The sequence below is a fragment of the Carcharodon carcharias genome, chromosome 15 (assembly GCF_017639515.1).
Source record: "Carcharodon carcharias isolate sCarCar2 chromosome 15, sCarCar2.pri, whole genome shotgun sequence".
NCBI lineage: Eukaryota > Metazoa > Chordata > Chondrichthyes > Lamniformes > Lamnidae > Carcharodon > Carcharodon carcharias.
Window position 1 is genome coordinate 20,749,840 of NC_054481.1, and position 12,481 is coordinate 20,762,320.

General features: G+C 38.1%; 1 protein-coding gene across 6 annotated transcripts in view; it reads right to left on the bottom strand.

The window, feature by feature from the left end:
• The window catches only part of epn2 (epsin 2), a 62,204-nt gene extending 51,265 nt beyond the window's left edge, over nucleotides 1–10,939 (bottom strand). For 3 of the 6 annotated variants that reach the window (XM_041206485.1, XM_041206483.1, XM_041206481.1), the window contains exon 1: nucleotides 10,808–10,934. The gene's annotated coding sequence lies outside the window, so the exon portion shown is untranslated. Of the gene's footprint in view, nucleotides 1–1,798; nucleotides 1,940–10,807 lie in introns of all 6 variants that reach the window. The other 3 variants (XM_041206484.1, XM_041206486.1, XM_041206482.1) reach the window with 2 other exon arrangements.
• Between the last annotated feature and the right edge of the window lie 1,542 nt (nucleotides 10,940–12,481).

Sequence of the window (12,481 nt, forward strand, 5' to 3'; positions counted from 1 at the left end):
GGCCATGTTTTAAGGAGTGTCTTAAAAGAAAGAGGTAGAATGGTGGAGAGGTGCAAGGAAGGAATTTAAGAGCTTAGCAACCTAGGCAAATAAAGGAACAACCACCAATAGGTGGTGCGTTTAATATCAGGGATGCTCATGAGGCCAGAATTAGATGAGTGCAGCTATCTCAGAGGGCTATGGGACTGGATTATAGAGATAGAGAGGGACTATGCCGTGGAAGGGTTTGAAAACAAGGATGAGGACTTTAAAATTAAGACGGTACTTGCCTGTAAGTCAGTGAGCACAGGGGTGATAGCAGAACAGGATTTGGTGCGAGTTAGGACACGGGCAGCAGATGACCTCAAATTTACAGAGGGTAGAATGTGGGGGACCAGCCAGTAGTGCAGTGGAATTGTCAAATCTAGAGGTAACAAAGGCACGAATGAGGATTTAGGCAGCAGATGAGCCAAGACGGAGCAAAGTCTGGCAATGTTACAAAGGTGGAAAAAAGCAGGCTTGGTCATGGTGCAAATATGCAGTTGAAGGTTCATCTTGGGATCAAATATAGAAACAATGATAGCAAGTCTTGCCTCAGTAAAAAGGTTCCACACTTCCCTGAATTGCCCCATGAAGCAGTATGGCACCAGACTTCTGGACTGGTCTGGGAATTGCATCATTACCATGCCTGCACAAGTGAGGAATGTTAACTAATGCAATATCAGCCAGGTAATACTGGCTACATGCAGTAGATATTCAATTCCTTCATGACAAGCGCCACCATGCACATGGTTGTGTAAGAACATGGCTACTCTGAAGCTTTAGGTGCAAGTCCAAAATAAACTGGGATAACTTCAATTTACATTATGACATAGTGCACGGAATTGAGAGATTGGGGTTGACTTTGTTTGCATATAAATATGTTCTTATAAAATTCTATTTGAACACAAGCATTAATCCTTTTAGAATAAAAACATTTAACACCTGTTTTAAAACACAGTAAAGTCCCGTCTTTGCGACTTCCTTGTTCGCGAATTTGCTTACCCAGACTAAAGCCTTTGTGCACCGCAACGCCCATCACATGAGCAATTATTCACTTATCCGCACTTTCTTTCCCTTCTCTCCCCAAGGAGATGACAGCAATGATGGAGCAGAGACCTTGACACGTTTTAACAGGGCAATGGTGTCAGAGTCTATGGGAGAGGATTCCTCCATTAGTCCTGGCTCTGGACATTCAGTTCTCTTTTTTCTTTAAGCACCTTTCTGACAGGGGTAAGAACAATGCCTGGAACGGGTGCATCTGAAGTGTAGCCCAAATGGAGAGATTAAACTCGGTCCAGAGCTGCAATAATGGCTCTGTTCAATTTTTAAATGTACACAGATTTCGACTGCCAGTTTTGAGGTGATTCTTTTTTTCTTAAATGAGGGTTGCCTCTTTAAAATTCTTAATACATGTCTCGTATTGCTCAGAGGCTCCACCATCTGTCCTATTCAGGCATCACAATTTACTGTACAGTAACTGCACAAACCAATGCTGCCCTCGTATTGCTGAAGCCTATCTAGTTGACTCCCATTGAAAAGAACGGTTATCATTTGTGATTTCGCCTTTGCAAGGTTTCATGGGAATGACAGGACTTTACTGTAATGTACTGAAAATTCAATAAAAGCACACTAAAGTATAAGATGTACACATGAAATGCTTTAGTCCCAACACTATTCAGAACTCTCACATATTAAGCAATTAAAGAGAATGTGCAGTCTGCATAATTAAGTTACATCCACACCATAGAAGACAATGATAGGATCATACCAATCTTACCAATGTCTCTAACACAAGTCTTTTGTTGTGATGGGATTTTGATTAGAGTCTATGATCCTCTTGCAGTAAAATTCCAAACTAAGTTGTGCAGCCAGGCATTCATATGGACCTCATTATTAGGCAAGGTAAGAAGTAACTAAGCTGAAAGAAATACAACCCCCAACATCTTTAATAATGTACAACAAAAATATCCTGGTTCAGACAATGAATTGCTACTAAGAAGTGTTCTTTACCAAGTCCGTTCCTCTCATCCCATTTCTAATGAAGCAGAGTTTGGAAAATAATTTGAAAACTATTTATGCAACTATTGAATGCCTTTCTTTCCATGGTATTAACATTTTTGAAAAAACCTGTACAACAGTTCACTGATGAAGACAACTCCCAAAGGGCCAACACAAAAAAGCACACTTAAGGTTATATTGTTTTTTTCTTCATTAAAAATTTGGTTCAAGCTCTTAGAAAGGCCTGCACTGTTCCAGCATAATTTCACATTTACCTCAGCACTCAAATTAGAATAGAAACAAGGAGCAGCTGCTGTACATAGAATGCTGCCACAGAATGAGAGTTGGATATTTTCCATAACCACTGTGGAAAGAAAGTACTGTATATACATAAAGTCATCTAGATGAACCATGTCTCAAACTGATAGTGTTGCAAACAAATTAATTAAACTTTAATCTCTTTACCAAAAGTTAAAAAAAAGACCTATCAGTGCCTCATACACAATATTCAAATATGACTGCAGGCATCAGTGAATCACACCCCCAGAATACATTACCGTTTAATGTTATATCAAAAATGTTCTTTTTAGTAAAAGGGAAGTGTTCACAGCTGCTACTACCGTTTTAAAAAATGGTAAAAATCACTTCCTATCTACAAAACCTTATACTTTGTTGTCACATTTTTGTCATAAATTTCTAACATTTTAGAAAAACCACCCAAGCAAACTTTTCACGTTACAATTAAGCCCTCTTGCTAATGCTGATGCACTGCGTCAATTTTACATTTGCATCTTCTTGCTGTTGTACAGCTTCCTGTACTGTCAATGCTCCAAACAATTGTATCTTTTTCATTCCCAAATAAGTTGTTTTCAATTTAGTTACGCCTTTACTTTAAAAAAAATCAAACTGATACATCAAATAAAGGACAACATTTAAGACTTTAAGATATAGACTAAATGATGTCTGCATGCGTTGATCTGATCTTGTTTCACTTGAAGATTATAATTGGTATCGATACCAACCTATGTGTAATGCTGGGATGGACTAATATCTTAAAAATTATAAATTTGGTATATTGTGTCCACCTGGTGTTAGTGCTTCCTCCGGAGAAAGCACTGTTACCTCAAAAAATATTACCATACTGCATGTTATTCTCATTTGTTCCAGAGGTGTTGCTGTAACCTCAGCCTGTTAGAACCAATAGGCATAAACATTTTGCCAGTTTAACTGACCAAGGCCATAGAGATCCATTTGTAAGAAAATTTGACACGAGCGCTTTCATAAAGCAAAATTATGGTATTTTATCCCAAGTATATTCCAATGTTATCACTTAAAAGCATGAAAGAACAAAAGATGCATATGTTAGATGTGGCTTCTAAAATAAAAGTACTTGATTTAGCTCAGCAAAAATGAATTCAAAAAATAATTTACCAAGAACTAGCTGAATTCACCATGTGTATGACAACCCTCCAATTACACAGATTACATTGAAGTTTAATGCATGAAGAATTAACAAAATGCCCATAACCAAACTTACATTTTGGTATATAGTTGTAAGGAAATCAGAGATGGAGTAAATATGTCTGTGTAATGGTATCGATGCCAATCTATATGCAATGCTAGGATTGACGAATATATTAAAAGTTACAGATTTGGTACATTGCTTCCACCTGGTGTTAGTACTTCCTCCAGAGGTAACACTGTTTCCTCAAACAAATATTACCACATTGCATGTTATTTCCACTTGTTTCAGAGGTGTTGCGGGATGCATAACTGAGTGAATCTCTACATATTTAGTTGCTATTCCACTTACAAAGCAATATAACAAAAAAAGTAGACCATTTTTAGACATTACTGGGGGATTATATTTTAAACACAAGTATTAGTGGGCTGTAACTTCCCTCCCCTCCCCTGTACATCAATGTTTTAAACTCATTTAATGATTGGGCCAATTTTTCAAGATAGGCTAAAGCATAAAGTTTTGGAGCTTAGCCATCAGTAAGTTTCAGGATCACTGAAAACAGTAACACCTAAAAGCAGCTAGAGCCAAGGGTAATAAGTACATAAAATTGCTCTTTTAAAAAAACTGTTAATCTCTCAACACTACTTGTGAACCAGCCCAAGGAGTTTGATTTCAAATTAGATATATATATATATAGGAATTCCCACAAATACATAATCATAAGACTACTGCATGTCCTTATCCTGAAATAATTCTTTTAAAATTCCTAATAGTTATTGATGACAAACATTTCACTGTGATCAGTAAAAAAAAGGTACCATCTGGAATCAGCTTTACTACGGTTCAATATTTAAAAATTATACCAGATGGTTTTTGTTTACAGCGGCAGCTGTACTGCAGAGCTGAATCAATGACTTGACAACAAAGTGGAATGAATTAGTTAATAAAGTTGTTTAAAGTGATCAAATTACATACTTCCCACACTTAGGGAAGTAGCACAAGCAGAGAGAGAACCAGAACAAAGCTCCAACTAATTTTAGCACAGTGGGTTAAATCAATTTGATTGACATCAAACCATCAAGGGTGTTTTGTCAATAGGATCTGTATTGTCACAAAGTTTTAGCAAACCGGTACCAATACACTTTAGGAAAAACTGCATTTAAGCCAATACATTTGAACACATTATCTGACTACCTCACATTGCTCCCTCCACCAGTGCTTTATCTCGGTTTCACATGGCTGAAAATGTTCTCTTCAGTCACAACCCAAGATCTAAAGTACAAAAAGCTATAACTGCACTTGAGCAATTTTTCAGTTCAAGAGAATACGGCACAAGAATTTCATACTCCCACCATTATGCTTTAATGAAGACCTGGTTACAAAAACTGTGGACTACACTATGGTTGTGGTATTACCAGAATACAGTACATTATTCTAATATAGCCTCAGCTTTCATGAAACACTAAGTTTCCTACTGCAAACCCAACATACGTCTTCATGAAACCAAAATTTGCAATGTTAAGCTAGCTTTTATGCCACGTGTGCTCTTGGGTAGAGGTCAAGAAGACTGCTTCCAATGATAATGCCCCAAGGTCAGAGAATGGCAGGGGAAAATTGCCATGGCAGGTAAAAGACCCTCTCGCTGCATGCAGAGATGCTTGTCAATCAGGCAGAGGGTGTGGAAAGCCTAGGTCAATTACTTACCCACATAACCTGGTATTGCATGCCATTGTACATCAGCTGACTGAGGGATTATAACATAAAAAAGGTGTTATAATAAACCTAAGTGCTTAGTTAATTTAAGGCATCCATTTAATACAACTGGAACAACTTTTGATTTCATTAATCAACTAAAAATATATGACCCAAAGTGGTCATAGTCCAGGCAGTGTAATGTAATGGTGTATCAAAATGTTGTGTCATCAGACATGGATTCATGGCATTGAGAAGTCAAATAAAAAACAAGAATTTTAGCCTCACCTTGCTCACTTCTTTCATTACCAAAAATATTTTAGAGATGGCTCAACTGAGGCAAGCCATGAACAGAAAACAGCAATTGAAATGTATAAATGCTCTTTTAGCATTAAGATCTTAAGAAAGAAGGTAATGCACTTAATGTATTTTTGTAAGATTTGACATTCATGTAAAGCATATGAAAAAGTGCCTAGGTGATTACTCTTTCCCTTTGTAATCATCTGAAGTTAATTTCTGATGTTTCCTACTGAAACTAACAACTGCATAAACAACGTGTATATATATATATATATATATATATACATATATAGGTACACCCAAATATATAAATGTGCATGTTAATAAAGGTAATGGTTTCAGTTTCAATTAGATTTTGTTTATGAACCTTGATTCCTGGGACACTGGATAGATTTGTGACTAAAAAAGTTTCAGGTTTTTTGGGTTTGTTAGTATATATACATATTTCTAATGAGGTCTTACAACCCGTGAAGTTAAAGAGATGGATTAAAAGGGGCTGAAAGTTGTGATTCAGGAAACAAAACACAAAGTGGAAAAGCTTTATTGTTGCTCAGCGACAGTGGTCCAGTGACACAGGACACAGAAGACAGGAGTGAGTGAGGAGTTTGATGTGTGCATACACACGGATCAGAGAGAAGACAGGGATTTGAAGCTCACTGAGAAGAAAAATAGCATGGCTAATGGGATAGTAGTTAACATCAGTTATGGGATTCAGTAAAGTCATCAGTTTAGCAGAGGTGCGAAAGGAAGGCTGTTTAGGGAAATTAATTGTTTGCTCTACAGTTGAAGAAACAGTGAGATAAGAGTGTGGTTTTTGGGTGACTTGGGAAGAGAAATAAGTTGGGTGAGAAGCATCAAGTGAATGCTCAGGAATTCACCAGAAGACGACTGCTTGCATCTGAGCCAGTCCCAAGCAAGAAGCTCTTCACTGATTTGTGTGTCTGTAAAGATATTGCTGGATTAAAGGAATGGTCAGAATTTGAATCATCTTCTACTGCTTGTACTGAAATGTTTCCAATCTTTTTGTCTGGTGTAACATAGTTCACTTTTCTTGTTTCAATAAATATTTTATTACTTGTTTTAAAGGTTCATCAGCAGACTCCAGTGAATTTGTTCAGTAGCTTTCACCTTTTCAAAAAAAAGTTGCTTAGACTCAAAAAAATATATAATCTATCAAGCCAGATTTCACTCTGGGATCTGACTTGTCTAGTTTTAACAGCAGCTGGGATCATAACACAATGAACAATAAAACAATAGAGTGCAGAACAACAGCAGATGAAGTTTAACCTAGACTAATGTAACTTGCTATGTATAGGACAGAAAAATAAACAACCTGCATATTCCATGAATAGTGTTCAAATAACCAAGAATAAGACCGAGATAGATAGGTTCTTGATTGGTAAAGGGATCAAAGGTTATGGGGAGGAGGCGGGAGAATGGGGTTGAGAAACTTATCAGCCATGATTAAATGGCGGAGCAGACTCGATGGGCTGCATGGCCTAATTTCTGCTCCTATGTCTTATGGTCTAATAAAGCTGAAAAAGACTTGGGGGTCTGAGTAGACTCAATGCCAAATATGTTGGACCAATGCAGAGTTAACAAATATTGAGCGACACAGCCAAAACAGCATAATATAAGACGGGGGATTTTCATCTGGAAAGGTATAATGGAACTTTATCAGATTGTTAGGGTAAACATTAAACCAAAATACATCTTTCAACTAAATTGTAGAAGTAGAACTTGGCAACACAGGTTTAAAAGAAAGGGTAATCCTAAGGTTGATATCAGTAAATTCTTCTTCACACACACTGATCAAAAAATGGAATAAACGTACAGACAGCCATTTAAAAAAACAATTGCAGGCTACAATGTGAGGTGGAAGGGAGAACACATTAGGATCTCTAATGAATAAATTAAAATGGATTGAAATGGTCTGCTGCATTTAATTATCGTGATCTCTGGATGGTTCTGGGAAAGTGAGACTTCCTGTTAATTTAGTCATGACATGCTCTCTTCTCCACCCATTTCCCCTATTTTCCAAAATATTGGAATGCCAAAAATCTGGAATTACTTGCTAATTTTTTTTATATAGGAACAGCCACAAAGGGAGTAACACATGATACTAAAGTCAAATGAGTGCAGTGAGTCAGCTGTCTATTAACTGTTGGACCTTTTAAACCAATAAAAATGGCTTCCTTTAGAAGAAAAAAAATGTTCTCATAACTGCATAGCAACATTTACTATATTAATGGACAATAGGACTAGAGTTCATAGCTACTATTGCACATAGTATATCAACTTGACTCAGTTGCTTAGACTCATGCCTCTAGATTTGAAAATTCTGGATTAAAAGAAAGCACAATGCAATTCTAAGGGAATTCTACTTTATCAGGGTACCATACAATAGATGTCAAACAAAGGAATTCCTGCTTGGTGATTGGTGTCAAATGTTATTTATAATTGTTCCCGTGAAGTGCTTTGCAACATTTTACTATGTTAGAGGTACTATGTAAATGCACATTGTTCTTGCCGTTGTTGGTCTAGTGATTCATACTGAAGATCCTACTACAATCTGAAGAATGAGTTTTCTTAAATGTTGATCAACATTTCACTCCAACAAGAGTCAAAAAATTATCGTTCACCTTAACTGATTTGAGAGATCTAATGCTCACAAAAATAATTGTCACAATTGCTTGGATGACAACAATCTTTAAAGTTATTCATTGTACGTTAAGCCCTTGAGATTTATACTATGTGTTTGTAAAACCGCATACAGCAAGCATGCTTTTAAGTATTGTAACAAATATTTCCCTGTCAGAAATCCTTGACTACCCAACTTATACATGCCACAAAAGTTACTGCAACATTTCTTCTTCCTATTGTCTAGAGGCAGTCGTGGCATTCCCACTGTATCCATACATTACATGACAATCACAGTTGCAGAGCAGGGGAGGTACTGTACAAACACCACTTGCAAGAGAACATCATCAAGCGCGACAAGCTTATATAGGCAGTTTCTATCATAAATGTAGGTAAAGGAATTGGTGATGGAAAATTTGCATTTTGGATGCCAGTTTAGTAGCACTCTTGACCTAGAGACAAAAGTTGTGGGCTGAACTCTCATCCAGAACTTGGGTATATAATCTTCAGTGATGCACTGAAGAAATGTTGCACTTTCAAAGGCTCATCCTTCAACTGAAGGATGTTAAAGTTGCAACTAAAAGACAGTACAGCAGGTATTGGAGAAGGCTGGATATATAGGGCCAATAGGTTTGGATGAATATCTTGGGACACGTAACAGCTCATCTAAAATGAGTATCGTATGTAACACAATATTCAGGTTTAAGACAGCTTTGAAATCAGAACTGCTCAGTTGCATTACACTTTTGTCACAAAAGTCAATCCAACTGTTCGGTGACATTTAACTTCAAGCTAAAGGATAATCGTTATTAATCAACATCCACCAGCAAAATGTAGTGCTCTATAAAGCTCATGTAAGAGCATTTAAAACATCAATCAAAATGTTACATTGCTGATACTGAGCTCCAAAGTAGTAAATGTTATTTAAACATAGATCTTAACTCCACTTATTACATGAGTCTTTTATACTTAGTGAAGATTAGTAGATGACATTCACCAAGTTCGCTAGATTTCACATCCAGTGAAATCCAATGTTTTGAACAAAACTATTAGAACTTTATAAAATTACAAGGAAATAAAACTGTGATAAAATAACCTATATTAATAAACAATTGTAACAAGAGTTGAAAGCTTTTATATCCTTGTTCTGTAGGTATTAGCAGCATTGCACTTTTCACAAATAACAAATAAAACAAGTGTAAGCAAATCACACAAAATAGTTATATGCAATATTTTATGCTGTCATGTGTTTGGACAGATTCTACTTATCCACATAGAAATACACACCTTAGTTATTGCTTAAGGTGTGTCAGAATGAGAACGTGACTGAACAGACAAGAATTTACTCAATAGAAAAATGCAAATATTTCTGTCCATTCCGATTGTCAAAGAACTCTTAGAATCTGAGTTATCCTGTATGTCATAAATTTCCTAACACACCACAGCCCTACATGTAACTGCTCAATTTAAAATATGAATCATCATTCTTGAGTAACGTATACACAGTGGAACTTTATGAACAGAAGTGACAGCAAAATATATTCTCATTAATACAATTTTAACTATTTTCCCAGTTTACAGCAATGACAAGATTTCAAAAGTACTTGATGGGCTATAAAGCATTTTGGGATACCCTGAAGTTGTGAAAGATGCTAAATAAATGCAAATCTTTGTACATTAAGCACCGTACACCCATCTTACAGTTTCATCCACAATTATATCCTTATCTTAACTTTCCAGAAAAACAATTTTTCCAATTCAAATCCTGCAAATTGTTCTTCCTTTGCTCAAAAACAGTAACTACCAGGATCAATGGTTTAGAATGAATAAATAAGTCATTTTTTTTAAATTACGTTAAGATTCTATAATTATGTGATTTTTTTGGGGGGGGGTAAATCAAATTCCCCTATTCCATCAACTTTTGGGCAAAAACCATAAACCAATGTTTTGGTGATCACCCAAAGACGAAGTGGAGAAAGAAATGTCTCGTTACATTTAGTGAAGGGAGAGGAGGAAGATCGCCCAGGGTTACACGGTTTACAGACATAGCTGAAAGTTAACACCCAGATTTTTTTGAAATTGCATGTCTAGTACATGACAACATTGCAAAATTGGAACTTACAAGAACTGATGAATGCTTTTGTAATATTTTTAAACATACTAGGCTTGTTTCGTGATAAAAACTGATTGACGAAGACGATATATCAAGATGATGGATTTTACAGTCACAGTAGACTTGGGAGATGACTGAATCGGCAAGCTTGCTATTGAAATCAATTTAAAACACACCTTAGTCACATTGACAGACACTGATGGGGGGGGGGGGGGGGCTGCCCACAGTTAGTGGGCAACAGAAACTGGGGACCAACATCTTCCAACCTGAAACCGGTGCAAAGTTTCCTTTATCTCTCTTGAGAGAGAGAGAGAGAGAGAGAGACGACAACAACGTATAATAAAAACAAAAATTTAAAGCCCGGGCGGGCCTCACTGCTGGTCGAAGCCTGCGCCGCCCCTCCCGGCCTTGGCTGGCTTCGTGGATGAGAAAGACATGGAGAAGGTTTCATGGGATGGGGAAGGTGGAGGGAAAGAGGGTTAGAAATCTGCTTCTCTTCTCCCCCTTGTCACCCTCCTCCTCGAACACTATTATTGCTCCCTTTCTCTCGCTCTCTCTCTCCACGGTATAGTCGCTCTTACCTTCATGGCAGCTCCGCAGCCGCACCCGCGCGCCGGCGCCTAGAAGCTTCTGGGCGTTTCCCCCGCTAACGGCCGAGCGCTCTCTCGCTCGAGCTGCTGCAGTCCGCCCCTCGACAACATGGCGGTAGCGGCACTACACACACACACACACACACACACACAGACAGGCAGAGGTGTGGCCTCAACTCCACAACACAGACGGACCGAGAGAGAGAGCCAGCCAGCCAGCTAGAGGAAAGGCAGGACAAAAGGAGGAGCGTCCACTGCAGTTACCGCGGGTAAATAAACCCCATCATTTCTTCTCCCCTCCCCCCCCCCACCCAAAAAAACTTCTTTACGTCTGGATAGAGGAAAAGACTTGCATTTATATAATGCCTTTCACTTACCCAAATATCAAAGTGCTTATTTACAGCCAGTGAAGTACTTTTAAAGTTTAGCCACTGTTCAAGTTCAGTTAATTTGCACACAGCAAGATACCACAAACATGGGGTAATGAACAGGTAATCCAGCACCTGTCACAGTTCATCTAAAGCACTTGTTCACGTCTTTGTTACCTCTGGTCTTGACTGTTCCAAGTTTTTCCAATGCACTGCTGTCTGGTCTCCCATTCTGTGCCTCCGTAAACTTGAGATCATCCAAAACTCTGCTGCCCATATCTCAACTAACAGCACCTTGGGTGTACCTATACCACATGGACTGCAGTGGTTCAAGAAGGCAGCTCACCACCACCTTCTCTAGGGCAATTAGGGATGGGCAATAAATGCTGGCTCAGCCAGCAAAGCCCACATTCTGTGAATGGATAAAAAGAACTGGCACCAGCTCCCATTCTCCCATCACCCCTGTGCCCACTGATCTACATTGTCTCCTGGTCAAGCAACATCCTGACTTTAAAATGCTCATCCTTACTTTCAAATCATTCCATGGCCTCATCACCTCTCCCTATCTCTGTAATATTCTCCAGGATATCTTCACACCTCTAACTTCGGCTTCTTGTATGTCCCTTTTTATCACTCCACAATTGGTAGCCATGTCTTTAGTTGGCTAGGCCCCAAGCTCTCTTCCTCCCTAAGCCTTTGTACCTCATCTTCCTCCTAAGAACATGCCTTAAAACCTTGCTTTTTGACAAAGCCTTTTTGGTTATCTGACCTAATATCTTCTAATGTGGCTCAGTGTCATATTTCGTTTTACAATGCTCCTGTGAAGCACCTTGGGATGTTCCATGATATTAAAGGCCTTATAAAGATATAAGTTGTTGTTGCATTGAACTGTCAACCAACATTATATGTTAAAGTACCTGTGGTGTGATTTGAAACCACAACCTTCTGGCTCAAAATCTAGAGACCTATTGTTGTTGGTCGTCCCTCGATTTGTGGATGATGTTTATTCGCTTGCAAGTTTCTGTCATGGGTTATATGTGTTTGAGCAGGCCAATTTTCAACCTGTAGATCTTTGGACACATGGGGCAGTACTTCCCACAAGTACTGGGATCCGGAGTGCAGGATTTGCTTCCATTTTTTTCCTTCTCTGCCATCGCTCTATGACTCAAGATTAAAGTGTTGTGACTTGAAGTGTGGTGTAACTTGATGAATAAGTTATTGCCATTCTCACTGGTGCATTCAGAATAACCATAACTCACTAGCTAAACTTTTTGCTGATTTCACCTCTGGCTCTTCT